This window comes from Gopherus flavomarginatus, chromosome 2 (assembly GCF_025201925.1).
Source record: "Gopherus flavomarginatus isolate rGopFla2 chromosome 2, rGopFla2.mat.asm, whole genome shotgun sequence".
Classification (NCBI taxonomy): domain Eukaryota; kingdom Metazoa; phylum Chordata; order Testudines; family Testudinidae; genus Gopherus; species Gopherus flavomarginatus.
Genome location: NC_066618.1, coordinates 28,718,554 through 28,742,882, shown reverse-complemented (window position 1 = coordinate 28,742,882; position 24,329 = coordinate 28,718,554). Strand labels below are relative to the sequence as shown.

Genomic DNA, 24,329 nt, shown 5'->3' with positions numbered 1-24,329 from the left:
ATAGTATTTGTATTTTGAGCATACACTTTCTCTGGTAACGTATGTGAGTAATCCATTTAGTTGCTATGCTTTTAAATGGAGTTTAGTTGCTTTTTCCCCTTGCTTTAAAAAGTATTGAGCTGTGTAGGCTGCTTTCATCTTGTTACAAAGTTGCAAGCAGATTCAGTCCCTTAGTAACAATGTTAAGACCTGCAATTCATAGAACAAATGTCTCAATTTCTGTCACTGTTACTGGTGCTCTGCCAAACTTTAATACCTCCAGCTGTAAATCTTCTCTTGCTACATATTTTTACATTTCTCTCAATGTAAATGAGAAATCTCATTTCCCTATTGGGACCCAAAACTGATCCATTTGTCAGTTATATTGAAAAACAGGTTACATTGCTGAGATGGGGAAGTTATTCTTTTGTCCCCTTCTTCCTCCTAAAGGGAGGAAACTTACATGAGTATGTTTAAAATAACATTATTGTGGAAAGTTGCTGATATTGTGCTGTTGCTTATGCCTGCCTGCTGTTACAATGTTCTGTTGATCCTGTCATCCCTACAAGCAACTTGTTCTGTGTAATCATACTGTGCTAATCAAACGCTAGAGGGAATACCACATATTGAGTTAGCACACTTGCCAAACTTTGATAGTATAGTCAGCTATATAGCTTGGCCTGTCTTATTTACTTGACAAAAACTAGTAAAAGTTGCCCACACTGCAAGAGTATGTGCAGACCTTCCTCGGCCTGTGCCAGTTTTAGGGATGGGTTTTTAAACTTTCTTACATCTTGGTGAAGCAGTCAGTGCAGGTACAGTGGGAATAATTTATGACACTTAGTGTTTGCTAACTGCATTATCTCAGACCATGATCTCAGTACGAAAATGGTGCAAGAAATAATTTGGTGTGCAAGTCCTCAAATCAGCAATACACATAACCATGTACTCAAGTCCATTCCATTATGCAAAGCACTTAAACATATGCTTACGCCCTAAAGCACTTCACTCTGTGCTTAACTCTCAGGCTTGGTCTACACTACGCGTTTAAACCGATTTTAGCAGTGTTAAACCGATTTAACGCTGTACCTGTCCACACTACGAGGCCCTTTATAGTGATATAAAGGGCTCTTTAAATCGGTTTCTGTACTTCTCCCTGACGAGAAGAGTAGCGCTAAAATCGGTATTACCATATCGGATTAGGGTTAGTGTGGCCACAAATCAACGGTATTGGCCTCTCGGTGGTATCCCACAGTGCACCACTGTGACTGCTCTGGACCGCAGTCTCAATTCGGACGCAGTGGCCAGGTAAACAGGAAAAGCCCCACGAAATTTTGATTTTCATTTCCTGTTTGCCCAGCGTGGAGCTCTGATCAGCACGGGTGGCGATGCAGTCCCAAATCCAAAAGAGCTCCAGCATGGACCGTATGGGAGATACTGAATTCTGATCGCTGTATGGGGAAACAAATCTGTTCTATCAAAGCTCCGTTACGAAGACGAAAGCCAAGCATTTGAAAAAAAATCTACAGGCTACAGTGCTGTGTGCAAGCGTAATGGGAAGCCAGAGACTCAGATGGACGCTTACGGAGGGAGGGAGGGGGTACTGAGGACTCCAGCTATCCCACAGTCCCCAGCAGTCTCTGAAAGTATTTGCATTCTTGGCTGAGATCCCAATGCCTGTAGGTTCAAACACATTGTCCGGTGTGGTTCAGGGAATAGCTCATCAATTTACTCCTTCCCCTCCCCCATGTGAAAGAAAAGGGAAAGAAATTGTTTCTTGACTTCTTTCCATGTCACCCTGTGTCTACGGAATGCTGCTGGTAGACGCGATGCTGCAGCAGTGGAGAGCAGTATCTGCTCCTCTCCCCTCCCTGGTGGCAGACTGTGCAGTAAGACTGGTAACCGTCCTTCTTATCAACCCATGAGTGCTCCTGGCTGGCTTCAGGTGAGGCTGGCCGGGGGCGCCTGGGTGAAAATAGGAATGATTTTTGGTCATTCCCAGTAGATGGTACAGAACGGCTGGTAACCGTCTTAATCATAGCCCCTGGGGGCTGAGCTCCATCAGCCCTCTCCCTTTCCTGTGTAAAGAAAAGATTTTGTCCTGCCTGGACTATCATAGCAGCGGCATGCTGGGCTCCTCTCCCCGCACCGCTTAATGTCCTGCCTGGACGGTCATAGCACGGGGAGGCTGCCTCCCCCTCATTTTATCTCACTAACAAGTCACTGTTTGTTATTCCTGCATTCTTTATAACTTCATGACACAAATGGAGGGGACACTGCCACGGTAGCCCAGGAAGGTTGGAGGAGGAGGGAAGCAACAGGTGGGGTTGTTGCAGGGGCACCCCCCTGTAAATGGCATGTAGCTCATAATTTCTGTGGGATCTGACACGGAGCAGCTGTGCTCTCTGATACACTGCTTCTCTAGTACACTTGCCCATATTCTAGGCAGGACTGACTCTATTTTTAGAAACCATAAAGGAGGGATTGACTCGAGGAGTCATTCCCAGTTTTGCCTTTGCGCCCCCGGCTGATCTCAGCCAGGGGTACCCATGATAGCAGCAGACAGTACAGAAGGACAGATAACTGTCATCTCATTGCCAAATTACACTGGCAGCAGATGGTACAGAACGACTGGTAACTGTCTCTGCTATCATGCAAAGCAAATGAATGCTGCTGTGTAGCGCTGGAGTATCACCTCTGTCCGCGGCATCCAGTACACATACGGTGACTGTAAAAAAAACAAAAACAAAGAAAAAAATGCTGAACGAGCTCCATGGTTGCCGTGCTATGGCGTCTGCCAGGGCAATCCAGGGAAAAAGGGCGTGAAATTATTGTCTGCCGTTGCTTTCCCGGAGGAAGGAATGACTGACGACATTTACCCAGAACCACCCGTGACAATGATTTTTGCCCCATCAGCCACTGGGCTCTCAACCCAGAATTCTAAGGGGCGGGGAGACTGCGGGAACTATGGGATAGCTACGGAATAGTTACCCACAGTGCAACGCTCCGGAAATCACCGCTAGCCTGGGACCATGGACGCACACTGCCGAATTAATGTGCTTAGTGTGGCCGTGTGCACTCGACTTGACACAATCTGTTTTATAAAACCGATTTATCTAAAATCGGAATAATCCTGTAGTGTAGATGTACCCTCAGTGAAGAGTGGAACTTAATCACATTCTGAAGTGCTTTGCCGAATCAGGGCATGTGTGGGGATAATGTTGGCTTAAACCATTGTCTGCTCTTTCCTGCAAGATGCTAAGCAGGTGAGCGTGTGTAAAATGAAGATCGTAAGTAGTCCCATTGACCTCATTCTGCTTTTTAGTTTAGTTTTCTGTTTCATTCGTGATCTAGTTGTAAAATTGACATTTCCTATACTTTATAACTGTGTTACCTAAATGAGATTGGCAGCAAATACCATTGATATTAAAGTAGCGCTTGATGTTATTGTCTACATTTGAGGTTGTTGCAGTGAAATAACTGGAAGCACGGAGAAATTTAGTTAGATTGGTCTGCAAACGTAAATTAGAACCATGGGTTGGTTGGTTCTCCCACAAGATGTGTACATCAACTTTAAAGAACACAGTCATAATGTTGCTTGTGTGCATATAGCTGAGATTGATACAGATCCAGGCCCTGATTTGGAAAAGCATCTTGAGTTTCAGCACATTTTAAGTCCCATTAAAACTTTCCCTTCTTCGAGTGGTTGCACATGTCCATTCTACTTCAGGTATGCGTGCACCTAGTATGCTGTTGTCAGACTGTTTTTTCCTCAGCAGTACTCATCAGGGCGAGGCTTGTGCCCTTTACTGCCTCATGATGGTATAAAAGACAAAGCTGCCTCCAGATGCCTCCTTAGTTCCTCCATACTGCCCGTAACAATTGTTGGAGCATCCTGTTTTGCCTTCACAAGCTTTCCCAATTTGTCTATTTTGTACTAGTTGGTACTCATTTAGCTGTAGTTTTAGTATTAGGTAGATTTTAGCATTACGTTTTCCTTTTAGAGTGTTATACATGTTAGTTCCTTTGGTGGGTTCTGGTACTGGGGCTGGAGCATGCCTCGGTCACAAGGCTTCAAGCCTGTCTTTCCTGTGAAAGACGCTGCTAGTAAGTGACTCTCATTCCATGTGCCTGATGTGTCTTGGAGAGTCACAAATTTGGAGTCTGTGTCAAGTTTGTAGAGACTTTAAACCAAGGACCAAAGAGGCAGGGTGAGCAGACTTAAATTTCTACTGAGGCAGGCAGTTCTGCGCCCTCTCTGAGCCTTCCCACTCTGAAGGGCTGCCAAACACATGTGATTCAGTCAGGAGCATTACTCCTGCATTGGTGGACTCCTGGCACCAGTCTTCTTCCCAGGCACTGAGGAAGAAACACTTCAAGTTACTCTTGAAGGATTGAGCATTTGGGAGAGGGAACTCCATCTGTCTGCAAGCTTGCTGACCTTTCGTGCCCAGAAGCTGAGTGCACTTGAATTCAAGGCATTCCTCAAGGAAGTCATCCACTTGGGCAGATCTGTTGACTCTGGCGTTGGCACAGGCACTGTTGGGAGAGGGAACTGAAGTAGCATTGTTTGAGCTCAGTGGTGCTGTCTGTGGTGTCCTACTGGCAGGAGGCTACCCCAGTGCCATCAACTCTGGAATCTTGTGCTTTGGCATGGGACTTATTGAGTCTATTGGTAGCAGTTTTGCCAGCAGTTCAGGAGTACTCTTGCATGGAACCTCTGACTGTGGGTAAAGCATTGCAGACCACTGTGACCCAGCATGTGATACCATGGGTGCCTCCAGAACTGAGAGCTTCATTATTCAGTGCTGTCCAGAGGGAAGCGGTCAGTGATCTCTCTGGTGCTGTCTTCTCCGGGGTCTCAGCGCTGATAACCAGCACCGACAGGAATAGTTGTCTCCCCGCCTCCCCCCCCGAATGACCTGATTAATTTTCGGACTTGCAGGTTGGCTGGCTCATGTGTCTTTCAGTTGCATCTCATACCTCAACATTCCCCTCCAAGCGCTTACTGCTACTGGTAACCTCTGGAGAGGCCCGTCTTGTCAAGCCAGTGAAGATCCATGGCCTGGAAGGAACTGGGCTCTAGGGCCTTATTCCAGTGGCTGTTTTGGAATCCTTGGGAGTTTCCGCCTGCCTCCAGGTTGTCTCTATGCCCTCCTGATTCTGCTTCTTTGAGTAGGTATCAAGACCCATCCCACCAAGTAGAGTTGGAGGCCGGGCTCAGTATCGAATAGGAGGGTGTTGCCCTGCAAGTGCCAGAGGAGGCTCCACTGTGCAGCTCTTGTCAGGTGAAGAAGAGGATGAAACTAAGGCAGTGGAGTCAGAAGGCTTTGTATGGTAGCTGTAAGGCCCATCAAGACCTTTTCAAAGAGAGTGGCTTCTGCCTTGAATAGCCAGGTGGAAGAGGTTTGCAAGTTGTTCCACAGACGTAGTGACATTTTGGCCACTGTAGGACCATCTCGGCTGGCACTTCCAATTAATGAGGCTCTCCTGGAGCCCGCTGAAGTATGGTGGCAGACTGCACCTTGCCTTCCACCCACATCATAGTGGGTTGAGTACAGGCATTGTGTACGCTTTCCCAGTCAGGGCTCTAATAAATCATTTTCTGGAATATCTGTAATTCATAAAACAAAAAGTCCTGGCCATCAAGGTATGTCTAGCAGCTATCTTGGCTTTCTGTCCTCCTGTGGCCAATTGATTCATTTTATCATTCATTTATTGTCTGATGTTTTGATTAACTAACATGTCATGTCATAATCACTGTATGCTAAACAGATTTAAACTGTAGGATCATAGAAGCATAAAATGATTAGTATTTAGAATGGATTAGTTTTCTAAGTAAGCCACGCTGAAATGCTGAGGCCTGTAAAATGTCAGCTTAGCCGTACTAGGTCATAGGCTTAAGAAATGCTTGATGTAAATGACCAAAGAATGACCCTATGCCACAAGATAATGGGAAAAGATGTGCCAGTGGGTGGTATTGTGAAAAATTAACTGCAAGATTAATTTTTGATTAGAAGACGCTCGGTAGTCACATTTTTCTAACACTTGCCCTAGTTGCAGGGCGCACTACGTGCATAATTGCTAATGAGAATAAAAGAAACTACAGCTAACTGATGAAAAATGTGCATCTCAATATTCTTGGGCAACACAATACAAATAAGGAAAAAGAGGGTGGACACCTTCATGCAAATTCCTTGAGTGTAGTGTAGTCAAAATTACAAGATAAGAGGGCTACCAGATTGGGTAAAACAAGTTCCCTATGGGAAAACTCCAGCAGGAACTATCCCTCTACTGATGATCAATTGGCAAGGCATCCATCAAACCCTAAGACGTTAAGGATGTGAGTATGATTATACTTGTTCATTAGTCTTTATAGAATTTCTACATGCTTGGGTAATCATAACTTTAATTGTAACTTTAATAAAACTCGTGAAACAGACTAGACCTTCTACTTGTGAATGTGTGTGTGGTCACTATCCTTGGTCTTTATGTGTTCCTAGAGGTTCTGAATCTAAAGCGGGTAGCAGAGGTGACTTTCACTCTGAGCTTGAAACTGTAGCTACCAGAGCCAAACCCGTGGTGGTGTAATACAACGTTACGAAATTCACTTTAAATAAAATAAAAGGCTGCACTCTGATAATTGTTCTGTTTCTTTTCCGATTCTGTTGATCACATTTTGTAGTGTCTGTAACTGTTAGTCCCTCTGGTGGAGAATCCTGTTCTTCTCCCCCCCACCCATAGGATTTAAGCATAATGTCAAAACTAATGGGTGTTCCCTTTGAACCGCTAGCTACCTGTTCCTTGCTACATCTTTCAGTGAGGGTAGCCTTTTTGATGGCAATCAGTTTAGCCAGGAGAATGCGTTAACTTTGTGCTCTAATGTCTGGACCTCCATATACAGTCTTCAGTGACAAGATTTACCAGCATCCTCATCTGAAGTGTCTGACAGAAGTTGTGTCTCAATTCCACTTCAAACAGGCAATATACTAGCCTTCTTTCTTCCCAAAGCCTCATGCTCATAAGGATGAGGAGAGAGTCCATGCTTAGGATGACAGGAGAGCACTAGCATTCCACTTGCACAGGATTAAGGTGGTTAGATCAACCTCACAATTATTTGTGGCAGTTGCAGTTAGGATGCAGGGACTCCCAGTCTCTTCTCAAAGGATCTCATCTTGGATATCCTCCTGAATACGCTTGGCCAACATACTTCCACCAAATGGGGTAATTGCATGTAGCAAGGCTGTGTCTGTGGCCTTTCTAGCTTAAGTGCCAATCCTACATACTTGTAAGGTGGCGACGTAGTCTTCAGAGCATACTTTTGCCTTACATTATGCCATCTCTTGGCAATCTAGAGATGATGCCAGATTTGCATTTGTGGGCCTCTAATCCTTGTTCAGGTAGACTCCAATCCCACCTCCAGATGAAACTGCTTGTGAGTCACTGAAGTGGAACGGACATGTGTAATGACGCGCAGAAGAAATGGTTACTAACCTGTTCAGTAACTGTTGTTCTTAGAAATGTGTTGCATGTGTCCATTCCATGACCTACCCTGCTTCCCTTCTTTATCAGAGTCTGCTCAGTCAGAAGGAGTTGAGGGAAGCTGGATGCAGCTCTGCCTTTAATACTGTCACGCAGCAGCACGAGGTAGCAGTGTTCATGTGTTGCCCTGATGAGGTAAAATCTCTGACTACTGTGCACTGGACATGAACACACACGAAGCGGCATGGACAGGTGAAACACGTCTCGAACAGCAGCAGTTATGGAACAGGTTAGTAACAGTTTCTTAAGCTCTCCTTGGCCATGAAGTCTAAAAAACACTTGATGCCATGGTGTGGCCACTGCTTATCATGCTGACCAGTACTGTCTCATCGGGTACATCCCCACTGGAATAAAAGACCTGTGCATGGCTGCAGTTGGCTCAGGTCAGCTGACTTGTGCTTGTGGGGCTCAGGCTGTGGGGCTATAACTTTACTGTGCAGACGTTTGGGCTCTGCTGAGGCTGTGAAATTGACAAAGCCTAGCTTCCCAGCTGGCTGCTGGCCAGGCTCCTTGCAGGGAGCCTGGCGGTGCTGAGGCTCCGAGCCCGGTTCCTCCCCCCGGGCTCTTGGTTTCCCACAAGTAGCACAGCAGCCGGTTGGACTCTGGGTGTTGGTCTTCCCACCGGAGGCAAGAAGCCCTGGATGGCTTAGCAGGGAGGCAAGAAGCCCGGGGGGAGCTGTGCGGAATTGAGAGGCTTGGCTCTCAGCCCCCTGCACTGCTCCTCTTCAGTCAGTGGAAGCGCTTCTGGGAAGGATGCACACCACCGACAGAAGGAGAGGAGTGCGGACACTATCTAGGTCGACTTAAGATTGCAGTGTAGATATAATGTCTGTGTTCAATATTTCCTGTTACTTTGGTTGAGAGGGTTCATTATTACCTTAATGTGCAGGGTGTTGACCCAGCAAACTATCGAGGGTCGGGAATTACCTGTGGATGAGTTGTATTATTTTATTTAGTCTTATGATACTGCTGTTGTCATACTTACCCCTTTTGCAGGGTGTGTGTGAGATTTTCAGGCTTCGGTGATTTTGCTGATTTAAAAAAAAAAATAAAACTCAAGCTGCAGTAAAAGGAGAGTTGCAAAATTGCTTACTCTCTTCCTATTAGGAAAATGGAAGCTGAAGAAAAAGGCCAGGCAGCATTTAGAATGAAAGCCAGAGGAGATTCTGACATGAGCTTTTTTGGCACATACTACATTTGGATCTTGGAAACAAGACTCAATTTCAAGTCAATATTTATTCTCCTTTGCCCGTCTCTAGCATGAAAATCTTTTTTAAAGGGCATCTTGATACTGTAAACTAATTTTAAAAATAGACCTTGGTTGTTCATAACTGTTGCTAAATGCATTTTGCATGATAATAGCAATATTTGTAAAAATCAAAAGCACTTTATTCTTCCATCTCTTGCACTGACTATACAATAGAACTCCTGAATTCTTCTTAGTGTATTTGTGAATCTTCTCATTCAAACAAAACTGAAGGGAAATTAACAACTATTATTAGGAAGTGCCCTTCGAGGGTTGATCTTTAGGTTTGAGGCTTGTTGGTGGGGAAACACAGAGGCGCTTGTATTGCTATTGCTCATGCTACCTTTGTTTTGTTGGAATTTCACCCTCCCTGGGTTCATTTGTTTAAGCACTTTTCACCAGCAATAATGCTCACTTAAAACTTGTAGGGCCAGATATTCTATTCAGCTGTTGTGAAGCAGGAGGTCACATGGCTCATAGCTTCAGTATGCTGAGCATACTGCACGCACCAGCAGCTCCTTGTATTCCTCTCTTCTACCCCATGAGATCTCTGTCCCACCCTCCCATGCCCCTCTGTTTTAGGGATGATTCCCTGCAACTGCCCCCTATTCTCTCCCAGGGGTTCTGTGTGCCTCCCATACCAGTGTTCCCCAGAACTCGATGTACTCTCCATTTTCCCCCTTTCCCCCCACCATGCTAGGAGTGCAGTGTCACCTGGTCCCTCATTCTGTTACCCCTCCCCGCACCCCATGCAAGGAACTGAGTGGGTGCCCACATTGCTTCTCCTGTCCCCCCATTGTGATGTATCTGGGAGAGAAGTCATTCAGGGAGGATGAGCAGAGGTGTTATGCTGAAAGGTATTCAGGGATGCAGTAACCAGTTCTATAGTTGATTGCAGAGGTGCTTGTAACTGTACTAAACAGATGGCAGGGGCTCCATGTGTCCTTCACAGTATTGCCAGCTTCCAGAGATCAAAAATCATGAGTCGGACCCACCCAAATTATACGTAAAAAAAAAAATGGATTACGTACTTCAGGTCAGTCTCTTGATTGATTGATTTTTTGAACTCCCCCTGCCCATCCCCAGGGTGTGTGCATGTGACAGTGTTGCCTACTCTCCCATGTGGGCTGGGTAGGGTGATTTTAGCCCCAGCTGCCAGAGCTCTCCCCCTCACATTTACCTGTCTCCTGCCCAGCAATGAATTTTGTCCAGTCTTCCAGCCCCCATCAACCCCTACCAGCTCAGAACCCACCATCAGTACAGCCCTGCCTCATCCTCCTCACTTCAGTCCCCCTGCAGCCACCAGGACATAGTTCAGCTCTCCCAGCCTCACCTCTGCTCCTTTCAGAGTACTTCATCCTCCTCAGGCCCTGGAGTGGGGGGGCAGGGGGTGGGCTACAGTAGGGTCCTCTTTCCCACATCCCAGGCTGGAAGGGTAGCAGCTGACAACAGGAGCCCTGAAGTGGGGGGCTGACAGTCGGAGCCCCTCCTCATGGGGCTGAAAAAAAATTCCTGAGATTTGATAACTCTCTTGTGAGATCATGAGTTAAGGCTTAATTGTACTTAGGAATGACGTCTCTCGCAATAAATTCACGTGAGTTGGCATGTTTGTCCTCTTTTTCTCCTCTTTTGTTTTTCTACCTCCCCACCACCAAATCCACAGGGTTCTCTGCATCGGTGCCTTGAGCATTCCCTGAAATTCTGGAATTGATCAGATGTGGCATTCAAAAACTATGTTACAGATAAGTAAACAAATGCAGAAATGACTTGAAGCTGAGGGTAGGGCTTTCATAGACTAAATTGATTTACGCCACCTGAGGAGCTGTCTTGTTGTTTTAAACTGTTCAGTAGAAATGGTGAAGTATGTCCTCTAATTAGCATGGAATTCTTTGTGCAGGATAAACTGAGGTTACAACGAAAAAGAAATTTCTTCAATAGGTTGCTAAAGGAAATGTAGTGTTTTAAAACAATAGACTAACAGTACAATACACTTTCCAGGATGTTTTCTCAGTTCCTTTCCCCTAAGTTGTGACTTTTGCCGTTCCTGTGCTTTTACTCTGAAAAGTTTGTCTAAACTGGCACTTGGTCGGCAAAACTTTTGTCGTTCAGGGGTGTTAAAAACAACCCCCCCGGGTCAACAAAAGTTTTACCAACGAAAAGCACCATTGTGAACGGTGCTTTCTTCTGCCAACAAAGCCACTGCTGCTTGTTGTGGGGTGGAAGCTTTTGGTTGGTAGGAGAGCTCTCTCTCCTGCTGACAAACAGCAGCTACACTGCATGCCTTTTAGCGGCATAGCTGTGTCGTTAAAAGCCTCATAGTGTAGCCATAGCCTTAGTTTGTTTTATAATTGAATATACAGCTGCTTTTCTCCCAGATCATACCCCAAGTTTTTTCCCCAATGGGAAGGAAAATGCAATGAAGTGCAAACATCATGTCAAAATAGGCAATTCCTAGTTTCACTAGTTATCCAGGATTCTTAGTTGTGACTGCACTTCAGAGAGCTAGAGATAAAGCCTAGAGTCTATAGTAAAATTACTTGTTTTATATTCAAACAAATGATCTCAGTGTTATCAGCTAGAAGACATCACTATTTAGAAAGCACCACATCTTTATTTACAGAACACTAAGTACTCTGGGATTTGATTGGTGACTCTCAACACATACGAATTCCTAATGTGAACTCATAAATTAAATAGAGCTGTAGCCACGGAGATTTTTTTTTTTGCTTTTCTCCTGCTGCCTCTGAGAGCTGTGCAGTCCTGTCTTCCCAGCTGCTCTGTAAAAAGAAGAGAAGACCAACAAGAATGGAGTAAAGAAAGAGCCCCAAAGGAGTCAATGAGCAACATAACCACGTGTCCCACTGCTGCTGGGTCCTTAATCCATTGAACAACTCATGAGCTCTGTCAAAGCGTGAAGGACGACAGGTAGAGAAACTCAAGTGAAACAGGAATGCACAACTATAGGCTTTCTTAGGGTCGCTTGTAGTGATAAACAAACCAAGAGCAGCATCTTCACTCCTCAGAATGTGAATTTCATGTTAAGTAGTTTTGAGCTTTTCTCTTTCGGGCCTAGTGTAACTATACCTCATTATCACTTACAACATCACTTACAGTCACGTTCCTAATAGCCAGAAACTCAGGATAAGGACATTTTGGCCCTTTTTTAATAGTTTTCCATAGGGACAAAATCATCTTTCAGAGTTCCAAGTTTTGTTTCTTTCCCTAGAAAGTACACCTAGAACATACCTCAAATCCCTGTTTTCACCCCCCCTTCCCCCCAAGTCCTCCTGTGGATCATGGATTTTCCACTGCATAGAGTAGTCCAGGTTTTCAGGTCTGGATAGAGTATTAACATAATAATGAGATAGGGCATTGACTTTCAGAAAAGGCAAAACTGCTGTTTTATCTTCTCCTGTCAAGGAGGGGAAAAACTTTTTTTTTTTTTTTTTAATAATTGCTGGGAAGTGGCTTGTCGCCTATATTAAGGAAGACTTTTACAGAAATGAAGGGAAACAAAGCATTAAAATGGGGTTTCCTTTTGACACTGTAGCAAGAGTATGAATAACAGAGACTGGGGAAACTCGGTGGTGGTAAATTTATAAATAAACACATGGCACACAGGCATTAGCATTTGGATGGAAAGCTCTCGGAAAGGTACTGGGGATGGCTTTAACAAATAAAATGTTGGGCAAGACGTATGCTGTTTTTTCTCACCAGTTACATACTTTTCTCCCCATGTGCACTGTTTCTATACAAAGCCTGTATGTTAGATTCGTGGTGCCATCAGTCAAGTAAAGATTCTCCTTGGTAGTTCAGGAAGACCCAAATGAATATTGGGGTGGGGAGAGGAATAGAAGAGGCAACTCGCTGTCCCTTCCAGTGAATAGGAGTCCAGGGAAAGGCAAAATAGTGTAAACACAGGATAATAACTGGAGATTGTGGTGTAGGAGGGAGGGAAAACACACAGAGATAATGTTCCCTTCCCTGCAGTCAGAGTCCTGGAGGAGGCAGGGAGCAAGGATTTCATGTTTATCAGGTTACTATTGGCTTGAAAATGATCCAGATGATTGAGGCCCCAGGTAAGAGCCAAGGATAGCACTCTGATAGGAACCACGGGGTTCTCATTCTTTCCAGCAGAGTGGTTGGAAGCAGTGGTGGTGGCTGAACTGGGCTGCTTACCAAGGTGTTGCTGCTGGCCAAGGGAGTGGTTGGACTCCTCTTTAGATTTAGCCTCTGTTTCATAGGTGTGAATGCATTCCCTCCTTCCCATTCTTAAATCAGAGTTTAGAAAAAGCCAGTGTGACCTGATGTGACTTCTGCTGCATCCCAGAGTTAACTAAAGATTTTCTTGGATTAGCACACTTCATTTAGGTTAATCTGGGGTGTTCTGGGTATTGGGCTTGGACTTCCATGAGGCATTTCTTTTTTTTTTATGGTAACTGTCATCCTGAAAGATAGACACTCATTGCACCAGGAGACACTAGCTGTGTAACAAATTAAGAGTTGAAACATTCACTTATAATTAAAGTGCTGATGCGAAGTGCTACATCAAGAGCTTCGGAGACTGAGCTTGGCTGTTCAGCCACAAAATGGGTGCAGATAGGGAGTGTTGGTGCATGCTTTTCTGCAGACCATGTTAGTTTGCCTCAACCTTGACTTGAAAGAACTGTTTCTTGGGGTGATTCAGCCTCCAGGAACATCCAATCCTTAGCTCCTCTACTCGGACTGCCTACAGATTGTGTCTATGTGTGTGTTGTAGATACTTGCCCAGTAGGAACTGTCCTGAGACCACCAGCTCTTTCCTATGGAGTAGGCTATTGGGTAAATAGTGGAGGGAGATGAGGGATGTTTAAAAAGCATTTGTGTTAAAATATATTTTTAATTTTCTTTCTGACCTTGAGCTGAAGTGCCATCTTCCTATTAGAAGATATTTCATTACCTAATGGCTGTCTGTGAAGGGGAAAAGAGATGAATTTGAAAGCAGAAAACTTCTATTAACAATTTAATCTCTGCTATGCTATTGTGGGTGTTGCAGAAGAAGGTCGACACACTGAGAAGAAAATCAGACAGGAAAGCATGTCAATACAGAGTCAAGTGAAAAAGCCCTTTCCAGAGACTAGATGGTCTTAACATATATTGGGTAGCCGGATAAGTGGAAAGGCTTTTATGAATTTTTAAAATCCTTTTAGTTGGAGGATGTGGATAGAGTTCACCAGGAGGAACTCTTAAGAAGCTGATTATTGACCTCAAGTACAAGCTTTTATATTCTATGCCACTTTATACAAGGAATAGCAGTGCTAAGACCAAGGTCCTTGGGCAAATCCCGTTCTCTGGATTACATTCTGCCTAATTTATATTTACCCTGTGTCGTCTTCTGGAGAAGTCGTCTTTATTTGAAAACGCAGTCCTACGCGATAAAGTGGCTTGTGTTTTAACTCAGAGGTGGCTATGTTTCAGTGGTGTATGGGTGATCCAAAGGACTTTGCTGTTGCTATTAATTGTGTATGGAAGGTGCTTAGACACTACTTTGATGGGTAGCTGTATAAAACTGTAAGATGTACAATGTTTAAAGTCCTTTGAGAGCTGCCTAGGTGACAGGGATTATTTTAGTTAGGATTATCATATTTCAGGTTCCCAAAAAGAGGACACTGATGGAATGGGGTATAGGGAGCTGGAGTGGGCATGCATTTGGGTTGTGCAGGAGGAGATTTTGGGGGGATGCAGGAAGGGTATATGTGTGTTTGTACTGGGAGGCATACAGTTGGAGATGCTGGAGGGGGTACCTGCTGCAGGGATACTCACTGGATGTGAGGGGCAATGTCACACCCTGTCACAGGGCTGGTGCAAGCCCAGGACGCAGCATCAGCTGTCAGTCAACTTCCCTGTGGGCCCCCTCCCCAGGGCTGGGAGCCGGGGCCTGGGTGAGCGGGATCTGATCCATTCCCCTGCAGCCACAGCTGACAGTCAGGTGCGGATGCAGGGGAGTGACTGATCGGGAAGCAGGCCACTCGGGCTCTTTCTGAGCTGCAAAGACTGCTCGGCAAAAATCCGGACTTCGCTTGTTGTTTGAAAAATCTGTGTGGGCAGAAGGCAGAGGATCATAAAAGAGGCAATGTCTGGGAAAATCCGGATGTATGATAACCCTAATTTTAGTATTTGCACTGTATCAGCAAACAGGAACAAGTTATTTTAGGTTTGTCGTAAAGAAGTGAAGTTCAGACACCTCGAAGCGCAAAAATAAATGAATTGTAAGCCAACTTCAATGTTAAGTCAGGCAGCTCTGGGTACTATTGTGATTTTACTAAACTGATACAGTCATTTTCTTCAGACTCCAGCCGGCTGTCCTACCACTCTGCTGAAATTCAGATAGCATTCAACCAAACAATCCATATTTCTACTGCTAAACACTGTTTCTTTGGCCACCTCAATGATGTCTGTGGACATTAATTAATTTTATGTTTAAAAGGAAGCTTCCTTTTCCTGTTTATCAAGTGCTAGTCCTCTTTTGATCTTGCACTGTTGGGGCATATTTACCAGTCTTTCCTGATTAACAAGTAGAAATCCAAATGGAGTACCAAAGTTGAGTGCCCTCCAGATGCTTGTTTTTTCTCCTCACGCCAAGCTCTAATGCTTGCTCTTCCTCAGCAAAGATACACATAACAGTACTGAGTTATTACATAATGGAAAGAAAAGAAAAAAGCAGAAAATGCCAAGCTACAGATTCTTTCTACTGCCAAAACATTTTGCTTAAATTGTCCCTTCTTTGAAGGGTTCGATTTTGACATAGACCCCTGAGGGTAAAATCTGTCTTTTCTCACTCTTGGAGTAACTTGGCTGGAGTTGAAGGCAGATATGATACTGTAGCAGTTGATATAGAAAACAGAGTTTCTGCTTCAGTGAACTCTTTGAAAGACAGAGTGATTGGTTTTGGCCACTACCAGTTCTGAAGGTCATTTTCTCTTCCCTGATGGCTTTGGTTCTTGTGGAATGTCACTGGGCCTTTCGGTGGGGTCTGCTACTTTGTTCTGAGGGCACAGACCCTGTATTCCTGATGTTTACGAGGCAGAGAATACAACATATTCCCCTGGAACACATTTTACTTTGGCTTTGGCTACCTCATGGCAAGGCCTTGGAATAGTAAAATTTTAGGATGTCATCTGTTCATTATCTTTCCCCCCCCCCAGCACTATCATTTTGAACTCTCCTCTGACTTTTTGGGGGGGGGGTCTGGCTTCCCCTGAGATGTAGAAGATGGGCAGTGTCCCTATTTTTCTTTGTTGGTTGGGATTTCTTTATACGCTGTGTGACTTACAGATTAGTAGGCCTGAGGATGCAGAAAGTATTATTTTGTTTGTAATTGTTTCTGCATCTCTGATAAATCAGTCAGGGTTACAGCTCCTTGAACTTAATTGCTCTGAGATTTAGATTATGGAGCAGAAGTAAATATTGAGTTACATATTAATTCTGTTTTGAGATAAATACTTCCTGGTGGCTCCTGATTCTGCTTGATATCTACTCAGCTTTTCTTTTATCAAGTGAGTTGTAAGTAGTCCAAGATATTGACAAGAGCTTTTTCCATTTTTAAAAAATAGATTCTTCTTCCCCCCACTTCCAAAAAAAAAAATCTCTCCTGTTGCTGTGTGAAAGACTCACACATATCAGGGAAAAATTATACTCAAGAAACAGTGAATGTGTTAGCATTGTTCCACTGTTTTCTGTGTAGTCCATTAGGCCCTAATCCTGCACACACTTATGCATGTGTCAAACTTTGTTCTATGAGTACTTCCTTGAGGTCAGTAGAGCTACTTGTGCATAAGTGTGTGCAGGATTAGGACCTTACATTCCAATCCAACACCCATCAAAGTCAGTGGGAGTCCTTTCGGGCCTTTGCTTGCTTTTAGGTTTTTTCCTGGCAGCCAGGATAGAAAAACACTTAAACACAGGGAAGTGTGACAATGAATTTAAAAAAAAAAAAAATCCTCAGGGGGACTCCAGGCAGCTGCAGTACCTAAAAATACTTTTATTTCACTTTTTGAAATTTAACTAGATTTTAGGTTGTGTCCTACTGAAAACACTTGACAGAAATGCACTTAAGACTAGTGAATATATTCAAAAGCTATTTGCAATAAGTATGGCTTTTTAAGTATGGTGTTAATAAATTAGTTGAGATGAGTTCTTATGAGTTACATGCTTATTAAGACCCTTTATTTTGATTAAGGAAGTCCTTATTCCTACATTAAAAACTTAGCATCAATTAACAAGATAAATCAAACTATTACAGTACTATTTTCATTCTCACGGTTTTGCTTTCATGCCACTGAAATAAAACGAAACTAGATTTAAAGGGCTATGGTACGTTCTCATCTCTATGTGACCACACAACTATGAAAGGTCAGAAATGTGAGATTAGTCAGCAGCACTTTAGTTGTCATAATAAGGCAGATATGCTTTGTCTTCCAACTGCAACACTTTTTTTTCCTGTCCCTCTATTTTTCCTTATGTTTTCCAGCCCCCCACAACCAATGGTAGTGAACAGAATAAGTACAGTATACTCATTCATGTCTGCCCAGTACCAACATGATCTGTGAAAAGATGTTAGGATTCAAATATGCAGAATTAATTGTTTTTACCAGTGCCGTCTGTAGCTATTGTGCATGCTGACTTGAAGAGCTCTGTGTACACCCCAAAGCTTGTCTCTCTCACCAACAGAAGTTAGTCCAATAAAAGATATTACCTCACCCACCTTATCTTTCTAATATTGTGGGACCAACACAGTGAATGCAGTGTTGTTGTACCTAAATTATATATGCAGTGTGTTAATTCTCCTTCACGTCTTCCAATACCTGAGTGGCATGGCCTTGCCTCTGAGACTAGCAACACTACATTGTTTAACTATTTGTGTAGGTTGCATTTTGATCATGACTTTGTCCACTGGCTATATGGGTTGCATGGAGTTGAGAGTAGCATCTGCAGCTATCATAACCATTCAGCCTCTTGGTGGACAAAATTTTTGGAAGGAAGCTTAATTTCTGTTTTCTGGACTCTTTTTGTCTGCTAAAATGTGATTTGTAGAGGATAAAAACTTGTCTGGTGCATGTGAGTGAACCAGTGAGAGAATGCTAATGTGGCCGCGGAGGGATAAAAATTAGGGAAGTTAAATAATTTAGTGAAATTGGTCACCCAGTGCATAAGCCTTAGGATCTAGTTTAGCCTGCCACCTACCCCCCTGCAGCACCACTGCTGTATGCTGTTAAACGTAGCAAGTTGCTTGTGGGGATGGAGAAACCTTTTGATGCAAAGGGGACATTTTATTTAGTATCCTACTAAAATAATTTACTAGGGCAATATTGCTGGGTTAAGAAACAGGAACTTGATCATTAATGCAAATTCCTTTTTTATAGTTTCAATACCCGTAACTTGGCTGTTTGTCTGTGCCTTCTGAATCCTCTGGATCATTTTATTGCCTCAAATTTATAACTTCTTGGCCTTCTCCACAGAATACTTTGGTTTTATCATGTTTTTATTAAATGTTACTTTCGGGCTAAGATATAGATGTAGATTGGGTATTTTTAAGTGTTACAATGAAAGTCTTTCATATAAATTTATTTGCATTGATCAGCTACATGATTAGGATAATTGTTTTTTTTCTTGTGACACACAATGGCTTGCCTTTTCAGCCTGTTGCTGGGTTCTGTACAACGCAGTCTGTTCTCAGAACTCTTTCAGCTGGATTCTGACTTTGGGATTGTTAGGAAATGAACAAACAAAGCTTGTCTCTCTATGGGAGCAACAACCTCCTGTTAGGAGTGCTTGTGTGTATTTTGTGAATCCATATTTTTGCTTATGTTGGAAAAGGCTAATCCCTGTTTAACCCAGACCCTTAAGAGATGATTTTCCTTTAGTGGATTAATTATTTACAGACTTTTAAACCCTTTAAATTCGGGCAAATCCCGAAGTCTGATGTTAATTCCAGATAAATTGATGACACACACTCTTTTTTATGTGAACACCATAATCCCTTTTAAGGCAACCTGCTTTTTTAATCCACAGGTACCCATCACAGTGTGTCTCTCTAAATTTGCTCCTAATGTGAATAGAAGCTGATTCTAATAGATAAATGCTCATATCATTAGAGCCATAGCAGAATGGAGCCTGATTTATTTTACTGTCTGCCACAATATGTATGTGGTGGACAGAATTTCTAGTGTAATCATTTTACAGCTTTGCTTTAAAATGATGTGCCAGTAATTTAATTTCAGTGGAACTGATGTTTAGAACTGTGGTTTTCAACTGCACATAAGTAATTTCCTTGGTAAAGTTGTGATGTTAGGAAGTTGCATACGAATGCTGTACACTGGAAATGTCTGAAAGATTTCAAAGTGACAAGATTTGTAGTAGCTGTAAAGTAGCTAAACTATTTCTGCAGCAATGTTGCTCTTGTGCATAAAATTTTCAGTAAGCAGCTTCTTTTTCTTTTATAAAGAGTCAGAGTGTGGGCACTTATCCCCAGTCTCTCTCTTTCTCCAGATCATAGTTGAAGTGTTAGGGAGAAGACACTTGCTCTGCTTCTGTCTGTACTGTAACTATTCAGCCTCTAGAGGATTTCAGTCTTGGTGACTGTCAAGCCACAGGGCTGGCCTGATATCTTGTGGGACCCTAGGCAAAATGGAAGAAGGGATGTTTGCACTTTGCTGTATCACCACTGTTTTACAATGTCTCTGATGTAATGCACATGGGCTAAAGGAGAGCAACCACCTTGGATAGTCCCATCTCTGATACTGCCTTTTTGTATTTTGCAGTCGGAGAATGCCCCATTACCTAAGCTTTGTCAGTCACTGTTTTACAATGGCAGACTCAGTACTTCTTTTCTTGCTTTGCCATTTGGGCATGCTGAGTTATTGCCTCATTCCTTTTGGGAACTAGTTGGGCATGGGCCCAGAGGAGAGACCCTGTGGAATACTTTTCACACAGTGCTCTCTGCTAGTCTGCCGTGACCTGAGGCGCCCTTCCCTTCAGACTGAATGTGCTGTTTTTATGTCCTTCCCAGCCCATTCTGGGACTGACTGGAAGCAAGAGACAGAGTAGAAATATGGCGTTGCTACCCCATCCTTCTCTCCTAGTTTTGCCTTTTTTCTTTCTCCTTCTGTTTTTCATACGTCTGAATGCATTTAACTTTTTTCCTAACTTACGTAAGGTGAGTTCTTCTTTTTTGCCACATCCACTCCGTAAATGGCTTTTCTGGATGAAGAGTTTTTCTTTCTGTGATTGACAAGAGATGGTGATGATGTACCTGAGGGAATGGCTTTTCTGCTTTAGTCCAGAATAAGATGTCTCTGGAAGTGGGGTTGGACAAGCATTGATTTGGTGGTGTTGAAGAGATTTCTGTCCGAAACCACCTTGAGCATCTCCCATGGCTTAACCTTTATCAGGTAAGATTGAGATGTGCTCTGATGCTCTGAAACAAACCCTAAAGCTCTTGCTCCATTCTGAAAAGTGAAGTGGAACCAAAAAATGAGAGATGTTACCAGACAGGCTGTATCTGAGTGAAGAATGGACTCCTTCATGCAGCTGCACATTGTCAGGGGTAAGTTGAATATCTTAATTTATGACTGATAGGTGTGCTCTGAGATGTCAGAGAGGAATTCAAATGTCTAGCATGAGGGAAACAGTGGATTCTACCTGATTCCAGTTTACGTGTAGCGGTGATAACCCAGTTATTGCAAAGTAATGTAGCATTCTTTTTTTTCTCATGACAGGTTTTTTGGAGGCTTTAAGAAAACAAAAAACAAACACAACAAAAACCCTAGTCAAGGGTTCTAACTTTGCATATGCAGTACCATACATGGCTTTCTCAGGGGCATACTCACATATGTTTGTGTTCTATGAGTTAGAGTTAAGGACTTCTCTTCAGAGCTAAACAACATTTACCCTCAGTCAGAACTTAAAGAAGAATCTGTTTTTTTAAATTTATCAAGTACAGTATTGTCAAAGATATGCAATGTATGGATTGAAGTGATCTCAGTGTGAATAATGTGTGAAATTAGCATCTATTTCACATCAGAATTTGTTTAATTCAAGGCGAGGCTGAGATACATGTAGAAGAGTGATTTTAATTAATCTTTCAGTTTTGACAGCCATACAGTTTTACAGAGATCGGTCAGGCATGGATACTTTATGGTGTATTGCAGCACTGAGGAAAAAAGTCATTTGAGAACTGACTAGTGAAAGGCAGTATATGCCATACACTGCATTATAGTTTCAATGTATGAGCTACATAAAAATCCTGCCAGTTCCAGGCTTGCTGTGCAAAATAAGCATGTGTAACTTTGTGAGAAAATTGTCCATTTCATGATTTCTGACAAGGCAGACGTGTATATAGTCTTTATGTGACTGTTTGTGAACCTGGGAAGTGTTCATATGAGAAATCTGAGGCAGTTACAACAAAATAAGAAGATTCTGATAGATTTTCGTTTTATAGAAAGCAGTGGTTGTGCAGTGAAGTGGGGAGTTGTATAATGTTTCTTGATTTAATAAAGGAACCATAGGAAGTTATTCCTATCTGTCTGTTTCTATATTGGACTTATCCAACAAGAGCTTTCCATAGAAGGATTTGTTTGTACTCTGAGCTGATAGTGTGGGTTAATGGGAACTATTGTATATTGTCCCTTCTCACTGCTTTGAGAACTAAAAATATTTGTCCTATACAAGGAGTAAATAGTAATAAGATTTTCACCTCCTATTTAATTTCCTCATTGGGTTTGTAATATTAATATTCAATATTAAACATTAATAATATCCACTAAACCTATTAGGTTTGTAATGTTTTGAGTATGTAACATTTTTCTCTTCCTATCCATCTATAACAGCCTGACCAAGTCTGTTGAAGTCAGTGAAAAGACTTACATGTTACATTGACTTCAGTGAGCTTTGAATCAGGATCTGATAATGAAACGTTTAGTATGTGACTACAGCTTGTGAATTATTTCCCCTCTCCTCCTCCTCGTTGTGTAGAGTCCTGTAGTTTTTAGAAAATAGAGTTTTAAGTACTTGGATTTGAGAAATCACTTAATGAGGGATGATATATAATTTATTTTAAGAAGTTAATAAGGATCTGTCTTCATTAAAAAGGAATTTTTAAAAATTGCTATCTGTTCCCAAGAGGCCACTGATATTGGGAGTTACATGATGCAGCACATTTAAACCTCTGTCTCTTCTATCTTTGTTGTACTAGGTGCTGGATTTATAGATGTCTGTGAATGTATGGATCTGCAAAAAATTTTAAGATAAAAATATTTTAACTTTGGGTGCACAAAGAAATGATAATCCCATTTTCCATCTCCTAGATAAGAGTCATTCTTTACTTATTAACTTCTTTCTAAGATGCTTTACTAAATACCTTCCCCTCACCTTGAGGGAGTGTGTCCATGCTTTAACTTTTTTTGCTTTTCTCTTTAGTGTTGTATTTATGACAGGTTTTAGTATTTTAATGCAGGGTGGATTTGATTTAAATCAAATTGATTTAGATCATGATTTACATCACTAGTCAGGAAGACTCGATTTAATCATGGTTTTCTACATAAAAGTGCATTCTTGTTGGTTGTTATAACCTTAATACATATTCTTCACAACTCAGATGTAGGTTTCATTTTAGAAGATACACACTATACATTTTTAAACAGTGATTTATTTGAAAACTTTTCAGATTAGTTCTACAGCTATATAAGAAAATGAATTATTGTTTGGTTATTTCATTTACCAAAGGTAATTGAAACAGATAGTTCACCTCCCAATGACTTCATAAATATCTCCAATTCAACAAGGTTAATCATTATTTGGAGGATTTTCTTGCCATGCTGAATTAGGAGGAGAACATCACCAGACAGACATTTAAATTGTTTTATTTAACTAAAACAATAATATTAAGTATTCCGGACTTTTTTCTTCAACAACAAACATATAATATTTTAACAAAACAAGCGTGTATTCTTTGCTTCTCACATATATCTCTAGACTTCTTCTCCGTGTCCAGATCTATTCTGCCCCCAACAATCTTCTGTTCTCCTTCGAGTGATTGCTCATGCGTATTGCACAATAGGTGTGCGTGCTTGCCATGTGCTCTGGTGCTGGAAGTTTTTCCCCTAGCAGTACCCATAGGGGAGTGCCCATAGCGACCCCTTGGAGTGGTGCCTCTGTGGCATGGTGTAAGGGGTGCTGCACGCTCCCCCCACCCTCAGTTCCTTCTTGCCGCCAGTGAAAGGGCATCAGAACTGCTCTGTTCGACTTGTCTGGAGCTTTCCTCTAGAACTCTAGTTTGTTTGTAGTAGTAGTAGTACCTGTAGTTGAAGTACTTTAGATTAGTGTTAGTTTAGTTTAGTTTAGTGTGCCTGGGTTGGGGCATGCCCCATGCCCCGGGCTTTGTCATGCAACACTTGCAGGCGGCCGATGCCAGTGAGTGACCTGCACGCGGGCTGTTTATGCTGTCTGAGGGGAAACCCATCTCAGTGATCACGGCAAGATTTGCAGATCTTTCAAGCCTCGAACCAAGAAAGAAAGGGACATTTTGGCTCTAAGCCATTTTGATGGAGTCAGCATTGACCCCGAGTCGGCACTGGGTACCGTGGCATCAGTGCGTGGCAACCCTTCAGTGCTTTCCACTAGTCGGCACTGCTTTCTGTCTGTGGGGAATACTAAGAAGGCTAAGAAGAGGTCTTCTCCATGGAGGCACCGGAGCAAGACTGGGGGAGAGACTAGACCCACGTTGGCAGTTCTCGATTCCCGTCAGCCTCCAGGCCTCCGACTCGGGTTGAGTGGAGTAGCCCGGCCCAGTCGGTGCAGGCTTCCCCAGATGTCTGGGTGCACTCCACGCTGGAGACCCTGCAAGCGGCCTGGAACATTATGTCCCTGCCAGTACCAGAGGCACTGTCATCATTGGCTCCCTGGTCCGGAGGCAAGCCGCTGCTTGGATCACCGCAGTTGCCTTCTGGTTGGTATTGTTCAGTCGAGGGAACATTCCCGACACTGTTTGCTGCTCAGCGACTGTCCCGTGCGTTGTCCACGCCAGTCACCATCAGCTCATGCCAGGTTGTCTGGCTGGGTTCTGACTGACGGGTTCCAGGCACCGCTCCGCTTCAAGGGATCATAGACCTCGCAAAGGGAGCAGGCCCTGTCGAGACCGAGACAGATGGCACCGGAGGTCCTCGTCTCTGAGAGGTTACCGTAGCCCATTGCGATATGGGCATCAGTGCCGTCTCCGTTCTTCATCTTGCTCCAGAACCCGGCTGTGGCACCACTCCTGCAGTCCTGGGCGTCGATCAGTGGCGCCTCGCCATTGTGGATCTGTCCACTGGAGCTGATCATAGAGCAGTTGCTACCTATGGTACCGTTCCTCCATGTTGGAATCACGGTCTTGTGGTCGGCACCGTTCCTGATGCCAGCACTCCTCCTGGTCCAGGGACAGCGGCAAGTCGTACGCCAGCCTGGCCTCCCTTCGTAGTCATCAGTTGATGGAACAGGCTATTCAGGCTGAACAGCCTGCTCTGCCAGTGCCACAGCAGGTGCAGTG

The 24,329-nt window shown here is 43.2% G+C and overlaps 1 protein-coding gene across 4 annotated transcripts in view; it reads left to right on the top strand.

Moving 5' to 3' along the window:
* Window positions 1–24,329, top strand: part of CCNY (cyclin Y) — a 231,379-nt gene that overhangs the window by 18,216 nt on the left and 188,834 nt on the right. The window contains exon 2 of one of the 4 annotated variants that reach the window (XM_050939148.1): window positions 7,552–7,750. The exons of the other annotated variants lie outside the window; for them this stretch is intronic. The gene's annotated coding sequence lies outside the window, so the exon portion shown is untranslated. The remainder of the gene's footprint in view (window positions 1–7,551; window positions 7,751–24,329) is intronic. 4 annotated transcript variants of the gene reach the window in all.